Source organism: Hydractinia symbiolongicarpus, chromosome 7, assembly GCF_029227915.1.
Source record: "Hydractinia symbiolongicarpus strain clone_291-10 chromosome 7, HSymV2.1, whole genome shotgun sequence".
NCBI lineage: Eukaryota > Metazoa > Cnidaria > Hydrozoa > Anthoathecata > Hydractiniidae > Hydractinia > Hydractinia symbiolongicarpus.
The window spans coordinates 15245138-15258148 of record NC_079881.1 but is presented as its reverse complement, the minus strand read 5'-3'; the positions used below and the strand labels follow the sequence as shown (position 1 = coordinate 15258148).

The window sequence follows — 13011 nt, the reverse complement described above, 5'->3', positions numbered from 1 at the left end:
CACTATCTTCACATGCAATTAGCATGTACACGAAGGCCATAGGTAATGTTGTTCAACTCAATAGTGCGGAGGGTCTGAAAAAAGACATCGAGGAAGATCCGATTATCAAGGACTCCATGGCAGATTTGGGGATCCTTGTATACTCTGCCTTTGGAAAATCTATAGCGCCACTCTTGGTTGCTGCTCATGCCATTAATCACACTCAGCTCTCTGTGAAGTCCAAGACAGATGAAAAGCGAGAGCACGAACAGCAAGAAAACAATCAGTCTTTCGAAGTGTCACATGAGCAATCCTTTTGATAACCAAGGGGGAATTGGGGAGAACAAGAGCACGATACACAGATTTGTTACAAGTCTTACGACTTATAACAAATGAGTGAAGTTCAATCACAAGAAGAAAGAGTCATAACAAAGCCAGTAAAGCATCCGGGGAGAGTAGCGCAAGGTCACAAGTTGGCGGCACTGATGAAGAAGAGGAAGGAAGATCTGGAGCAACAGCAACGCCGAACAGAGTTCCAAGAAGGTGCTGTAGAATCTACAGTCAAAACCTCTTCTGGAGGCACTTCTATACAGTCAGGTCTTACGATCGCCGGAGGCATCGCACTTGCTTGCATAGCAGTTGGTGGAATCTACTACATACACGTAAGCACGCTCCACACGTATACACGTAAGCAGGCTCCGCAGGGCCTTCCGCCGACAGCGCCTAGCGGGTCGCCAGGCGATCAGCAGGACCGAAAGGACACTTCGAAAATTCACATTTTTCACATGCGATAAACCCTAATAAGTGAGTGTTACCCCTCGGGAAAAAGAGATTATAGACATGGTATACGAAACAGTCGTCGACCTGAGCTTTACTTTCGTTTCTGAGCATCTCGAGCCCTAGCACCAAGATGGATACCAGCGACGTTCTCAAAATGACCACTTATTTTAGCGCTGGGAGAGGAACCCGTGAGATATTTGTGAGTAAAGGCTGGATACCTACGAGCATCGTGCCAAAACCTAAGTAAGCGCGCTACAAGGTTCGTGTCTGCCCAAGGCAGACACAAAATAAATATGAACATTATCAAAGACCCGTATACGACAATCTTCACCGGGCCTACAAGTTGCGGCAAGACGCAGCGTGTCCTGGATTTACTTGAGAACGAGTACAGGCATCATTTTGACAACATTGTCATTCTCTGCCCTACTCTCCGCTGGAACAAGACCTATCTCGAGAGGTCCTCGCTGTGGAAAAATGACTACGTGTTTCTGGTGGAGCCCAAGGATCAACTCTTAGATTGGATCCAAAAACTGTCGTCATTGCTGGCGTGCAAAGAGACGCTCTTCATCATTGACGATATGATAGCCGACGAGAGTCTCGACAAAAAACGTCAATCCCTGCTTGAGCTTGCCATCAGCGGTAGACATCGCAAACACAGTCTCTGGTTACTCACTCAAAGCTACACGGCCATCCCGAAGAACCTTCGAAGGCAAAAAAAGCAGCTATTCATGTGGTACCCCTCGGAAAGGAGCGACATGAGAATGGTAGACGAAGAGACCAATATGATCTATGACTGGGAAAACATCAAGGCTCAGCTGAAAAAATCCAAGCACGCTTGCCTTTGGATCAGATTTGAGAACCCCAGGACTTGGAAATTTTTTTGAGTTCTGTCCCAAGCAGTCTGGTTGGAATTATTTCAAAACTACAAGATGAAAATATTGAGATAAATTGTCTTTTCAGATCCCTTCCAGCCCGTTTTAAACAAAACCGCAAGCAGCTCAGGAATAACAACGGCAATCCCCACGATATCTTCATCTCTCTCGAGGGACTCAAGTGAATGGAAAGCAATACAAGAGACCCCGATATTCGAGGTAGACTGCGAGCACTTATAGATGCATATAGCACGACGGCTTCGTCCCATTAGATGATGCCCTGGGGACGAGGTAAGTATTAATGTGAGCGACAGTTTCACATTAACTAGCACATGTTGTTTCAAAAATCAAGAGCACCGTCCATGCAACATGATCCCGGGAATTCCAAAAACTCACAAGCAAAATGTCTTTAGTAGCGGTTGATTACTTTGAAGGAAATCAAGTCCGATCATTCTTTGTTCAGGATAAAGGTCAATGCATCGTAGCCTCCGATGTTTGGAGAGCCGCGGGCTATAAGCGGGAAGCGGGAGTAAAAGCTATTCAGAGAATTGTTCCCAACAAGTACAAAATACGGAAAGGTGACGCTGTTGTTGAGTTCCAGAGGGTGGACAGATCTGTCCACCCCCAGCAAGATACAGTTTTACTGACGAAACCAGGCCTTTATTGCTTCCTCTTGAGGTGTGGTAGACCTGAAGCAGCACCATTTTTGGATTGGGTTGTTGAAGAGGTTTTACCTCGAGAGGTCCGCAAGCTTGCTGGAATTGTAGAAGAAAATCAAGCGGCGCTGGCTCTGCTCAACGACGAATTGGAGGACAAAGATCGTCAAATTTTTACCCTAGAGGAAGATGTTGACGACAGAGATCGAACGATAGCCGTACAAGAGCAAGAAATTGAAGAACTACATAACCGAGCCGTTCCTCGCCTTGAGGACCCTAGAAAGGATAACGGAATGGTTATAATCCAAAAGAATAACGATGATGAATATCCGTATGTCGCTATATGTGGGCAACAGGGCTATGTAGCGCAAAAGATTCGCAACAAGTTAACAGATCATCCCAACGGTCAACTCGTCGTTCTTGCAGAAACCCCAAATGCCATTGTACATTACAACTGGCTCCGAGAGCGTGGATGCATTGAAGTAAATCCCGAACGTCCAAGGCACTTTCGATTAGGTCGTAATTATACACATCACAGATTGATGGAGCTTGCCGAGATCTAGGATTTTATTTTTGTAACCCTGATAGATTACAAAAAATATCGTCAGCTTACCACTCCTTAACATGCTCCGGAGGTACTTGAACATCCTCTGGTATCAGCATCAACTCTTCTGAAATAAAGCTCCGCTCTGGCCCGTCTTGCAAGTAATATAGCACACGGTTGTTTGGTTGCTGCTCGATGCGATCCAACCTATACGTCTTTTTGCTCCGCCAAGCGTCCGTTGCACGTCTTTTCGCATCACCATGCTCCTCGCCTGGTTGCAGCAGGTAAAGGTAGAGGCCTGTTTCAGACAATGGCTTTTCTTCAGGCCGCGGGTCTTTCGTAAGTGGGACTTCATCTAGCTTGATTGCCTTGTTGGGTTTCATACCAATCATGGCAGTCTTGGTATTGTTCATGCTTTTTACGATAGTGTAAAGGTTTTTCACCCATGTGGTACTAGTCTCTTCAGAGACCAACTCTTGCGCGTCCTGAGGTTTGAAAAGTCTCTCAGCGAGCACCTTGTTATAGGACTCGACAAAGGCTGTGAAAGTATGATGATATTTGGTGGTTGCGCGTTTAATCTCGACCCTTTTGCCCTCTAGCAGTTTTGTCACATCTGACTTGAACTCACTACCGTTGTCGCACTGGAAGATCTTCGGATTGCGTAAAGGTCCTGCTTTGTAAATGTCCTTGATCATGTCAGCGACTTCGCTGGCTTTCTTCGTTCTCAATGGTCTAGCTACCTTGTATCTCGAGGCTACATCGATCCCTGTGAGGATATATTTGTATTTCGAGCCATACAGGCGATCATGAGGCATGTAGAGCAAATCAAATTGGTGCATTTCATTAGGCCTTGTGATTGTAAAATGCGGGAAGTTGATGCGCTTGGGCCCCTTGATATGTCTGAGCCAGAGCAACGGACGAAATAGCCAGTGTACGACTTTCTTTTTAGGTAGTCCACTGTGCTCAGCGAGCAATTTAACAGCCTTCCGACCAGTCCATAAATTTTCAGGGGTATAGTAAATAATGCTTAATTTTTTCGCTTCTTCTGGAGTAATGATATGTTTCGACATGTTTATTACATGTCGATTGCGCCCATTTGTACACTGCAAAAGCAAGGAGGGCTAAGGATCCAACGATGAACGTTAGCTCACCGTCTTGTTGCTGTTTTCTGGGCGTTTAGAAGTCGGATAACTTAGGAGCCTTCTCTATCGTTGCAATATAATACTCATGCATGCCCTCATCGAGCTCCTTCAAGCTCTCTCCAGCTTGCCTTTTCAGCTCTCGTTGATGATTATACCAATCGATCTTTGCCTGCCGATCTCTTACCCACTGCTGCTGAGCTGCTTGAAGTTTTTCAATTGCTTTATCATGCTTTTTACGCTCGGCCTCACCATGGCCTGACAGCTTACTGAACAAATAGTTACTCCCCGAGAATGCTGAGCGTTAATCAACGCCCAGCCCTCGAGTACTAATATGCTTGCCATCTTTATTTTAATATTCGACACTGTGGAAACGCCCATCTAAGATGTTCAGCTGAGCATCTTGAAGTAGGAAAACGTAGCATTTAATATCCCCCGTTGTTCCGTCTGCCTTCTTTGTCATATGCAATGTGATATCGTCTGACAATCTCTGTAATGGCCTTCCGGAACCGTGTAGACTGTGATCAGGTGATGCACGGAAATCAAAAAATAGGGCGTATTTTTCTGTGAAGAACTGCCCAATTGTCACCTCTGAATCGTGGCTACCGAATAAGTTTACAATCTGCTCAAGGTGATCTTTCGGGAGCATGGCGTGCGTGTAGAGCTCATTAGGCTCACCCTCGACAGTGATGGAGATTTTTTCGATCTTTGGGTTATAAAACACTTCGTTAGCACCCGAGTGCGCCTTCACTTTCCCCGGATCTACGAACATTAATAAGACGCCTTTTAAACTTTTTGCTGGAGTATCAATTTGCAAATTGTAGCTGGTATCAGCCTTTTTTATCGTGACAACCTTGCTACGGAGAACCCTTTCATAGGGTAGCGCCAAACAACTATACCGTGACATCATAGCGCTCGCGAGACCCTCGTTATTAGCCTTGTCAAACTCTAGTGCGATATTAGTGATCTTGTACGCACTGTCTGCGGGTTAGCTGCCGTGCTTCCTGAAGACACCGTACCACCATCTTTGAGAACGTCACCACATGATGCAAAATGTATAACGAATTGCAGCCTATCGTGTAGCCCTGTCTGGTAGAACGGCAAGCCTCGTGTCAATTCAAACATTTTTCCTAGAGGAATACAAAACGTGCTGCCATAAGCTGCGACGATCGCTTTTTCCTCATCCATGCCTACATGATCAGTCGCTTTTACCTGTAGGGCGCGGATTGTACCGTCGTTCGGATTGATCCCCTCTATGATCAAGTTGTTTTCCCAATGAAACTTGGGCAACCATAGGTCCTTGTAGGTAGCGAGCACCCTGTAGTCGCTAATGTTTTGCACCTCGTTGCTATTCAAAGTGATACGAACATTTTGCACCAAGGATTTACCTATATTGCTGACGATAGTGCGCTTCGTGTTTGTTCCCGTAAGTTCCAGATCGAAAAGTAGTTTGATACTGCCTGGAAAAATTACATCGTTCTGCCCCATGTTGGGGATATCAACATACAAGTCCTCGTTCTGATTAATCGTACTAGGCACATGACTTACTTTTACACGCTGCTTCTTACCTTTCATAGACATCATCGTTTTAATTTCCGCGTAGGGGTCGAGCTTGGTTCCGAATATCATGCTTTATTATTAGCTGATTTTCATTTCAAATAAATGCCGATTAATCCAATATACGAAGGAGACGACTTTACGTCAAAGGAAAACATTCCAGACGAGGATTTCAGTAGGCCTGATGCCAGCTCCACGCTAACGCCAGATCAGGGTCAATCGCCTAGCGTCTCGGCACGATACATCACAACAAGACAGAGGGAAGAGCTACTAAAATCGAAGGTCGACGATCTTTACGAACACCTTGGTGAGGAGCTGGGGCAGCCAATCGCGAGATATTACAACGAGTTTGAGGCACGGGGAAACCAGCTTCTTTTCGATGGCATAGAGATCACGAAAATGCATGGTGAATTAAGGAGCGTTGCCGAGATACGGAGGAGGTTAGGTACAAATCGCTTGCGAGCCATGGGGTTTACCGACTATACTACACCAAACAAAGGCAGTAAGGCAATGGCTCAGAAACTCCTTAACGAGATTGTTCACGTTGAAGGGAAGGCCGATGATATCGAAATGATGCCGCTGCTCGAGAACGTCCTTGATGAAACGGAGAGCCTGATCGAAGAGACTCCCTTTGGCGCCAGCGAAGCGTTCACAGAGCGTGAAAGAAGAGGGCTCAACCTCGAGCTTCAAACGCTAAGGGGTAACCTGAAGCACCTGAAAAACAAGATGATCTTCTACGACAGCGAGATCGCCAAAGCAGAAGCCAAGGTAAAAAGGCTCGAGAGGAAGAAAGCTACGCCTGGACTATCAGAGGAACAGCAAACTATCTGGAACGAAGACATTGCAAAGGCTAGGGAAGATCTAGAACGACTCCAATATCAAAAGGAAGCAGTACGAGAAACACACGGTTTACTATCATCTGACATTCAGAGCCAACTGAAATCTATTAAGGAAACGCTGATGAAAATCGCAGAAGGCGATAAATCTCTGGCTGAAAAGCTTAGAATCTTGTTCAAGGAGCAAGGGGTTACTATAGCAAGCATCGTCTCGGCTGTTGGTCTACTGATTTCCACCATCGTACTCGCAGTTACAGGTGGAGGTTCCGCAACAGGCGCAGGAGGAAGTGCCGCAGGGAAGGGTTTTTGCAAAAACAGCTGGAAAGGCTTGAAAAATTTTTGAAATACCTGGCAGGTAAGGCAGGTGCGGCGCTACCAGGGATTATTGGCACGGTTGTCTCGTTCTTTTTCAGAGTGGCTGCAAAAGTTGTCGAATATGTAGCCAAGCACCTCTACATCGCTGCTGCCGTCGCTTTTTTTGTGGCCTACAATGGTGGCAAACTATCGTAAATATTGGTGCTCTCGCGGAGCACTAATATTTCTTTAACCAAATGTACATTAGGATCGATACTACCCCCATTGTAATTAAACCATCTTTGATGTCATCGTGTTTTTTGGCCTCTATTGTGTAAGCTGTCACTAGCGCAGTCTTCTCATGGCGGCTCACCTGTGGAGGGCGGCGATCAACCTGTTTCACGTGCTCCTGCGGAGCCGCTAGGCGATTAATCTTTGGATTTATACCGATTGAAAAATAATCCTTACTGATCAAAATTTTGTTCGTGAAATTCACAACATTTCCAATATGAAGACTCATGTCACTTGGGATCATATAGACGCCATGAGCAACACTAAAATCCACCTTGGACCTTGCATATTTCAGCACATTTTGAAATTCGGTAATTTCCTTACCCGTGTCGTTAGGTCTAATTATGACGTCCTCAAATGTCGTTAGGTGCAGTCGTTGAGCATCAATTGCGCTGCCTTGGTTTCCAATGATTCCAGATCTTGCATTTGCCTGGCTTTCGAGAATTAGGTAGGCATAGAAGCGTACGCTTTGGGATAACCGTTCAATACCAATACGAGTGAGACCTTGGGATTTTTCAATGATCCAGCGACTCCACGAGTCCGCGTCAAGATAGCTAAGGGCTGAACCAGGATAATCTTTGCGATGAATTTGCCAACTACTGAAGATGGTTTCGTTCCTCCACTCCTGCTCACTACCAGGTACTCGCGAGCTAGTTGCTGGAGGTTTTGTTTGTTGAAGGGGTTATTCAAGATATTGAATCGGGAAGAGCCAGGCAACGATACCTCAAGCTCCTCTAGTATATTTCGAATTTGGAAATAGGCGTGAAATCGATACACGGCACGAACAAGGGGTAATGGAGAATTAAAGTGCTGCATTGAAATGCCGCATGCCGATGTAGCGCAAAATACCGCAAAATTCAATTGTGTCGACCAGAGGCCGAAGGGGTGGTTTTGCCAGGTATTGACCGGAGGATTACTGTGAAAAACATAGTCCACGAAGATATCTGGGAATTTTACTTTAAATGACGAGCCTTTGGCATCAACAACGATATCCTGCTTGGTAAGGTCCGAGCCCTTGAGTCTCTCGAGAAAACGCCCATGATTAGGGGCATACTTTACAAGTGGGTTATAGCTATAAATATTCATTCTTTCTTTAAAGAAAGATGCGACAGCTGTATGTGACCAATATAGAGAAGCCTACGATTTTTAACGATTACCTAGGTCAGGATACGAGAATTGCCCTGAAATCGATAAGTATCAGGCCTGTCTGGCTGAACCTTTACTCTGACAATGACTTTGTCATTCGTAGGACAGGGCCTGATCAGACAGAGACTAGAATAGAAATTATGAACGGTCTATATAAGATAGAGGATTTGGCAACCATCGTCAACAGTCAGGCAGGGGACAAGATCAAATTGTTTGTATTAAAGAACGGACTATGCAGGCTTAGGGTTAGTGACGGGTATACTGTGGTAATTCATCGACAACTGCAAGAGCTTATGGGGCTACCCTACGATCCTGCAAGAAAGTAATTTACCAAAGGCGACTATGACAGCTTCTACAAAACTGACGTGTAACAAAGATTGAGACTCGTTTGCCCTCAGTTAGATGAGGATGACTGCCTGCTGGATGGGAAGAAATCAAAAGTTCTTGCTTTGCTTCCCACGAAAGAATTAAACGCATAGGGAGACATGTTAACTTGGAATTTTGACAGTGCAATCTACCTTCCTTTGAAAGGCTCAACAGACAGACTGGAGTTCATGCTGACGGACGAGCATCATCATGAAAAAAATGTTTCGTTCGTCGGAATTACGATGCATTTACTCCTAGAATAAATGGCTGATAAGCTTTACCCAACTTTGCCGCCAAGTGCGCCTGAGCATGAGCCTGAAGAAGGTCAGGTCTACAGACTAAAAAAGATCGAAGAAATCGAGCAGTACCTGCGGTCGGAGATCAAAGAGAGAGAAAAACTCTACAAATGGTATGATTGCTGTTACAGTCATCACCTCCGCACCAGGTATTGCCACGCTTGCAACCGGAATCGGAGCCCCCATAGCAATTGGTCTTGAAGCCGCGGCTCTTGCAATGGGCATGGGCCAAGTAGGTCTTAAGAATGCTTCCAAAAGGATACAGTATAAGATGCACAAACATGAGTGCATCAAACTCCTAGCTGAATCAAAACTAGACACTGTATACGATAAGATTTCCAGAGCGATCCAAGATGGTATAATTTCAGACGATGAGTTTACATGGATCATGCAGGAAAAACAGCGCTACATGGTGCTCAAGGAGCAGATCCGACAACGAACGAAAAAAGCTGTGAAATCCATCAACGATAATGACAAGGAGATCCTAGCACAAGGCAGGCAAGAAGCTAGAGATGAAATTTTTAAAAAACTGCAATCTGCGCAGTATGCCAGCGCTCCACCCGCTTACAAAGTCTAATATGTTGGTCAACATACTAGACGATCACTTCTCCTGTATCTTGATCTATGAGCAAGTCGCCATCATGTACGGCATGTCGCTGAGCGAGATCCCTCAAATATTGAGCTAGATTTTTCTGCCATGCAATTTTAACAAAAGGCTCGCAGTACGGTCCGTCCGTTTGTGTCGACGCATCCTTACACTTGACTTTGCGTATGGCTTTAACAAGGTCTGCTCGCTTCAACATAGAGTACCCTTTGAGACCTAAGGCTTTAGCTACTTGTCGCAGTTTGTCCATTTGTTTCTTCTAGTTCTTCAAGTCTCTCTACTAGATCGTTGATAGCCCTCTCGCACTCTTCTTCTTTCTCACTTTTCATCACAAGTGCGGTAGAGGTGAGGAATAGGGCAGCTCCCACACCTCCAAATAACGTTACCATCATAAATTCTCCGTACCAATCTAGCGCTATCTTTTTGTGCCTTCGGTCGTTGCTTGACATATATTATACCAGCGTTTTTGTTTTTTTTTTGTCGCTATCCGCAACAATTTTCAGTGTGCTCATGGTTTATTTTTTGTGACTGTCTCCAGTCACAAAAGATCCTCACTACTTTTTGTCTTGCTGGTATACCAAAGTCATTTTGGATGCTCGTCTAGTCCATCATAGGCTTCCACAAGGTCGTAATCATAGTAAAATTGACCAGGATTCTTCGTAGATTGTTTCTTTCCCAGTGATTTGATGAACATCTGACCTGTTCGACCTATCAAAGCTTCTCTCAGCACACTCGTTGCCCATGCTCGAAATCGTTCACCATCGCAATCGATCAATGTGATGACAGTTGCATCACCTTTTTTGGTCTTGATCTCTTGAACATACTCAATTTTGAATATGATTCCAGTGGGAACATCACGCCACTTCATAATGCTCTCGTGTTCTGATTTCAAGGCATCAAATTGTTCTGCAGATAGGAAAGGCATCTCTTTATTATAGATTTTTTAAACCTCAACCAGGATCAAAATACTGGACATTACTTTTATAATTTAGATATCTCGCGCTTTTCTTCCTCATCTAAAACACCAATTCCAATATCGATCCGGATGCCACGCCACTGGCATTACCTCATTCCATATTTTTACATAAAAATTGCGCTTGTGATGATGTCGCAGCAATTCATTATGAATGACATCAAAACCACGCAGCAATACAACAATCTCGAAGTGACCATTGAGAGCTGCTCCTTCTAGAGCCCAATCAAAGTCCGTCGCACCCCACTCTTTGCACAGCTTGACAATCTCGATGTGACCATTTTCAGCTGCAATTTCTAGAGCCCAATCAAAGTCCGTCGCACCCCCCTCTTTGCACAGCTTAACAATCTCGATGTGACCATTTCCAGCTGCAAGTTTCATGGCCCAATCAAAGTCCGTCGCACCCCCCTCTTTGCACAGCTTAACAATCTCGATGTGACCATTGAGAGCTGCTCTTTCTAGAGCCAAATTAAAGTTCTTCGCACCCCACTCTTTGCACAGCTTAACAATCTCGATGTGACCATTTTCAGCTGCAATTTTCATGGCCCAATCAAAGTCTGTCGCACCCCACTCTTTGCACAGCTTAACAATCTCGATGTGACCATTTTTAGCTGCATTATTAATACCCCAATTAAAGTTCGTTGCACCCCACTCTTTGCACAGCTTAACAATCTCGATGTGATCCACTTCTTCCACAGCAGCGTCTTCAACGGTGGCTTTCAAGGCTTGACCGTAACCAAGCCTCTCCTTAGCCTTGTGGTATAATAAAGACGCAGTTTCACGCACGCTCTGTAGTCGAGTTGCTGCTTCTGGCGCTGAGACGGCGCTATATAATTTACTAATTCCATTCTTGAACCAACTCATTTCTCTTTTATTATAAGTACATTCAGACTTCAACTAACAGCGGTCGCAATTTGAGTAGGGAATTTCCCCTACTTAAACAGATTTGTTGATGTCAGCAGTTTTTGTCAAGTGCCGTCATTTTTGATGATGTCAGCAAATTTGTTGAATATCACGTGACTTGTTTACTTATTTGAGGTATGATGAAATCTGTGACGTCACAGCTTTTTTAGGGGGTCTAAAAGTAGCGTTTTTTAATAGGGTTTTGACCGTCGAAAAGCAACACTGTACTCATGCGGGTGTACTAATCTAGCTTGCGCCAGGCTCTAAGAACGTTCCTAACTACGTGGACAGACCTTTAAAGGGTTAATATGGCCTTTTACGGCCTAATATGGAGTCTACACGTAAATAACGTGATTCCACGATCCCAGACAAGTGATCATCGGCCTATTCCTCTCAATCTCAATGGACGACGATGTATTAAGTCATTTTATTGAGCGACAGGCTCTAAAAACGCTGCTAACTACGTGCACAGGCCTTTAAAGTGTGTAATATGGCCATTTACAGCTTACTAAGGAGTCTACACGTAAATCACGTGATTCCACGAGCCCAGACAAGTGGCCATCAGTCTATTCCTTTCAATCTCAATGGACTACGAAGTATTAAGTCGCTTTCTTAAGCGCCAGGCTCTGAAAACGTTCCTAACTACGTGGACAGGCCTTTACAGTGTGTATTATCGCTTTTTACGGCCGAATAAGGAGACTACACGCAAGTCACGGGGCTGCATGAGCCAAGACAATTGGTCATCCGCCTAGTACTTTCAATCTCAATGGACTACGATGTAATAAGTCGCTTTCGTAAGCGCCAGGCTCTGAGAACGTTTCTAACTAATTACACATGCCTTTAAAGTGTTCATTATCGCCTTTTACGGCCTAATTTGAAGTCTATGCGTAAATAACGTGATTCCACGAGCCCAAACAAGTGGTGATCGGTCTATCCCACTCAATCTAAATGGACTAACAAGCATTAAGTCATTTTCCTGTGCGCCAGGCTCTAACAACACTGCTAACTACGTGGACAGGCCTTTATGACGTGTATTATGGCCTTTTACGGCCTAATAAGGAGTCTACACGTAAATCACGTGATTCCACGACCCCAGACAAGTGGCTATCGGTCAATTCCTTTCAATCTCAATCTACTACATTGTATTAAGTTGCTTTCCTAAGCGCCAGGCTCTAAGAACGTTCCTAACTACGTGGACAGGCCTTTATGACGTGTATTATGGCCTTTTACGGCCTAATAAGGAGTCTACACGTAAATCACGTGATTCCACGACCCCAGACAAGTGGCCATCAGTCTATTCCTTTCAATCTCAATGGACTACAATGTATTAAGTCGTTTTTTTGAGCGCCACGCTCTGAGAACGCTTATGAATACGTGGACAGACTTTTAAAGCGTGTAATAGGGCCTCTTATGGCCTAGTAAGGAGACTACACTTAAGTCAGGGAGTTCCACGAGCACGCACAAGGTGCCATCAGTCTATTCCTTTTAATCTCAATGGTCTACGATGTATTGATTCGTTTTCTTGAGCGCCAGGGTCTGAGAACGACCCTAACTCAGTGGACAGACCTTTAAAGCGTGTAATATGGCCTTTTACGGCCTAACAAGGAGTCTACACGTAAATCACGTGATTCCACGAGCCCAGACAAGTGCCATCAGTCTTTTCCTTTTAATCTCAATGGACAACGATGTCTGAAGTCGTTTTCTTGAGCGCCAGGCCCTGAAAAGGCTGCTAACTTTGTACACAGGCCTTTAAGGCATGCATTTTGGCCTTTTTC

The 13011-nt window shown here is 44.8% G+C and overlaps 1 protein-coding gene across 1 annotated transcript in view; it reads left to right on the top strand.

The window, feature by feature from the left end:
* LOC130648860 (ankyrin repeat domain-containing protein 50-like) overlaps window positions 1-10440 on the top strand; it is a 37884-nt gene extending 27444 nt beyond the window's left edge. Inside the window, exon 2 of the mRNA XM_057454969.1 lies at window positions 10299-10440. The gene's annotated coding sequence lies outside the window, so the exon portion shown is untranslated. The remainder of the gene's footprint in view (window positions 1-10298) is intronic.
* The last annotated feature ends 2571 nt before the right edge of the window (window positions 10441-13011 follow it).